The sequence below is a fragment of the Schistocerca cancellata genome, chromosome 11 (assembly GCF_023864275.1).
Source record: "Schistocerca cancellata isolate TAMUIC-IGC-003103 chromosome 11, iqSchCanc2.1, whole genome shotgun sequence".
NCBI classification, from domain to species: Eukaryota; Metazoa; Arthropoda; class Insecta; order Orthoptera; family Acrididae; genus Schistocerca; species Schistocerca cancellata.
Window position 1 is genome coordinate 60,052,390 of NC_064636.1, and position 4,802 is coordinate 60,057,191.

Sequence of the window (4,802 nt, forward strand, 5' to 3'; positions counted from 1 at the left end):
AGAAGCTCTCCTGCAAACCTCTGGGATGTTTTGGAATGCCGACTTTGTGCCAGGCCCCACCAACCAACATCGATACATCTCCTCAGTGCAGCACTCCATGAAGAATGGGCTGCCATTCCCCAAGAAGCCTTCGAGCACCTGATTCAACCTATTCCAGCGAGAGTGGAAGCTGCCATCAAGGCTAAGGGTGGGCCAACAACGTATTGAATTCCGACATTACCGATGGAGGGCACCACGAACTTGTAAGTCATTTTCAGCCAGGTGTCCACATAGTTTTGATCACATAGTGTGAGAAGAAATAAAATCTTTGAGGTTCGCCGATGACATTGTAATTCTGTCAGAGACAGCAAAGGACTTGGAAGAACAGTTGAACGGTATGGACAGTGTCTTGAAAGGAGGGTATAAGATGAACATCAACAAAAGAAAAATGAGGATAATGGAATGTAGTCGAGTTATCTCGGGTGCTGTTGACGGAATTAGATTGGGGAATGAGACACTTAAAGTAGTAAAGGAGTTTTGCTATTTGGGGAGCAAAATAACTGATGATGGTCAAAGTAGAGAGAATATAAAATGTAGACTGGCCATGGCAAGGAAAGCGTTTCTGAAGAAGACAAATTTGTTGATCATCGAGTATTGATTTAAGCACCAGGAAGTCGTTTCTGAAAGTATTTGTATAGAGTGTAGCCATGTATGGAAGTGAAACATGGACAATAAATAGTTTAGACAAGAAGAGAATAGAAGCTTTCGAAATGTGGTGCTACAGAAGAATGCTGAAAATTAGATGGGTAGATCACATAACTAATGAGGAGGTATTGAATAGAATTGGGGAGAAGAGGAGTTTGTGGCACAACTTGACTAGAAGAAGGGATCGGTTGGTAGGACATGTTCTGAGGCATCAAGGGATCACCAATTTAGTAGTGAAGGGCAGCGTGGAGGATAAAAATCGTAGAGGGAGACCAAGAGATGAATACACTAAGCAGATTCAGCAGGATGTAGGCTGCAGTAGGTACTGGGAGATGAAGAGGCTTGCACAGGATAGAATAGCATGGAGAGTTGCATCAAACCAGTCTCAGGACTGAAGACCACAACAACAACAACAACAGTGTATCTCAGTCCGACACACAGTTTTAATCTTCCAGGAAGTTTCATATCAGTGCACACTCCACTGCAGGGTGAAAATTTCATTCTGGAAACATCCCCCAGACTGTGGCTAAGCCATGTCTCTACAATATCATTTCTTCCTGGTGTGCTAGCTCTGCAAGGTATGCTGGTGAGCTTCTGTGAAGTTTTGGAGGTAGGAGATGAAGTCGTTTGAAACAGTAATACACAAGGTTCAAGATTAGGCAGAAGGGGTTGGGGTGACGGGGGTGCGGGTGGTGGAAGTGAACGAAAGTTTGTGCAGGAAGGAAGGAAAGAAATGGACATTGATACAGGGAAGTAGACAGAGGAGATGAAGATTAGATGTGTATCAGTTCCATTACATATCTAGGAATTTTAGTAAGAGCAGGCATTGCACTAAAAAGAATTTGTGATTTTATTACCCTGACTTATTAATTACTGATAGTTGAGTGATATTCAGACCTATCTGCGCCTGCTTTTTTTTTAAACTGAAATTATTACATTCTGCTTGAAGTCAGAGGACATTTCGCCACTTTCATAATGCTTGCATACCAGATGGAATAATTTCATCATGGCTGGCTCTCCTGAGGCTTTCGGTCTGGCAGAATATAGTTTAGCTCCAGGGCCTTGTTTCTTCAGTCTTTCAGTCCTCTGTCAAATTCCTCTCCCAATAGCATATCTCCCATCTCATCTTCATCTACGACATCTTCACTTTCAATAACAGTACCTTGATAGCTTCATCTCCATTGTATAGACTCTCTATATACTTCTTACACCGTGACCTGTGTTGCTTAGGACTAGTTTTTTGTCTGAGCTCTTGACAAACATCACCTGCTTCTGGTTTCTCTAGGGTAAATCCTAAAAAATTTCAACATTCCTTTATTCGCAACATTACTTCATTATACAGAACGCTCAAGGCTCATACAACAATCGCATGCTTAGCAATGTAGTTACTTAATGATGTTTATCAACTGTTTGCGGTTTTGTTTTTCTTTTATTGGTTTACTCCCCCCCCCCCCCCTGCCCCCCAAGGGTGTGGGTTGGCAGAAGCTCAGTACGCCACTCTTCAGCCTACAGAATTTTAAAAATGCAATAAGAAGATTATAATGATAAAAGCAGGCGACAAGGCGATGACTTTTAAATTTTAAAAATGGTGGAAATTTGTGGGAGTTAAATTATAATACAAGAGTTGGTGATGATAGTTAACAGTGTGGTTTCTGTTTGCTACACTTCGGAAAAGATGCACAAAAATGAACACTCACTTAACCCTTGCATGATGTCTGTTCAGACCCCGAGGCTCTTTTAACCACAAATAAACAGTTTCAGTGTGGGTGTAGACTACTCATCCTCCAGATATACTGTTCACGGACTTTTTATTATAACTGGGTAAAATATTTATGATTATATAACTGTTTGTAGTACAACAATTTCAAATTTTTGCAGTGGGGTCAGAAAATACCCCAGATATACAATATGTGATTTTCAGCATTATATGTTAGTTTTGTTACGAAAATAAATCTTAGCAACAGTGCACCTCATCAACCAATATTCATTTGTACATTGTTCTAAACAATGAATAGAAAACACATTCACGTGCATTCTTACAACAAATTCACAGTTTATAATTGATTTTGGTGGAAGGAAGATGTGGTGTTATAATTTATTCATCATGGTGATATGCTTTTTGCAAGGGCTGCAGTCTCGAGCAGCATTTGGCAGACTTAGCAGAAGAGTGATAGAGACAATGAATCAATTTTTGGAAACAAGGCTGACAGTGATGCTGATGGAGTTATGATAGAGACAGATATGCAAGTCAGAGATGAAGTAGATATGAGTGACTGTGAAGAAGATAATGATGGTATTCTGGTAACGTTTGTGTCTAGAAATGGACAGATAACATATAACATAGTACAACTTGATGCGCACATGCTAGGTTTCAAGGAATGTGTTAGGTGAAACTGTGCATATTCCACGTCACCTTAGACCGCATTTACAGATAAGGACAGAGAGTTTCAAACTTTTTATCACCAATCACATGCAGAGTGCAATAGTAATGTGTACCAATAATCATGCAAAAGATAGTAAAATTCTGTGCCCAACTCTTGAACACTGCATTGAACTTGATTCTACAGAGCTGCATGCATTCTTTGGTCTGCTTATAACAGCTGGCTTGCATAAGGCACGTGGGAAGCCTTTGGGTGAATTTTTGTGTACATTCCTTCGAAACCTGGTAAGTATGGGATAAAACTGTGGGCTGCTGTAGATTGTGAGACCAGTTATGTCATAAATGCACAAGTGTATATGGAGAAATCTACTGAAGGAAGGGAAATAAATCAAGAGAAACGGTACATGATTTAGTTCATCACCTGAAGCGATCTGGTAGGAACATTACCACTGATAACTTTTTCACACGTTTTGATTTGGGACAAGAACTTCTTTCTAAAAAATTGACACTTGTGGGAACTCTTTGCGCCAACCAAAAAGAGATGCCAAAAGAAATGTTGCCATCAACACAGAGGCATCCATTATCGACCACAACAGAATACTGTTGTAGCTTCATATGTTCCTACACAAAATAAATTACTCATTTTGTTGTCTACTATGCACCAAAAATTTCATGTAAGTGAGCATGAGCACAAAAAACCTTAAATAATAATGCTCTACAACTCAAGGAAGTCAGGAGTTCATGCAATTGATAAGATAACTTGACATTATTCAGTGAAATGTGGAACAAGAAGGTAACCACTAGTTGTATTTTTTTGATATATTAGATTTAGCTTGTCTCAATGCTTACGTTCTGTATTCCAATTTACTACATGATATGAGAAGTAAAAATGCGAGGAAAGAATTCCTCTCAGAACTAGGAAATGAACTAGTCATAATTCACACTGAACGACAAATCCTGTCGCTCCTGTGCAGAAAACAACTAATTCGTTCCGCAGTAATATCTTCAGGCTTCAAGAATCTTTTAAAGGAAAAACAACATGATAACCAGTAAGCTGATGTTCCAGATCTGAAAAGAAAATGGTGTGATTCCTGCCCAAGGTCAAAGGACAAGACAGTGAATCAACAATGTGATGGATGTCACAAGTTTGTCTGTAAAAAACATGCTAGGATAAGTGTGTTGTGTAATGATTGTTTGTCATATGACTCGGAAAGTGAATAGTAGTGTATTTCTAATAAAATTCCATATAAGTTATATTACACATAATATAATAAATTACAGTATTGTTACACATTCTGTAGGTGCAGATTCTACTGAGGGAGATTAATGTCAGCCCAAGTGATATTCTTGTGAGCTTCGATGTGGTGTCATTGTTTACCATGGTGCTCCAGTCCGGAATCCCTGAACCATTACACCAACAACCTGAAAACAGCTTTCGCATTCCGCAACTACCCTCCTGACCTGGTACAGAAGCAAATAACCAGAGCCAATTCCTCATCCCCTCAAACCCAGAACCTCCTACAGAAGAACCACAAAAGTGCCCCACTTGTGACAGGATACTTTCCGGGACTGGATCAGACTCTGAATGTGGCTCTCCAGCAGGGATACGACATCTTCAAATCCTGCCCTGAAATGAGATTCATCCTTCATGAAATCCTCCCCACTCCACCAAGAGTGTCTTTCCTCCGTCCACCTAACCTTCGTAACCTCTTAGTTGATCCCTATGAAATCCCCAAAC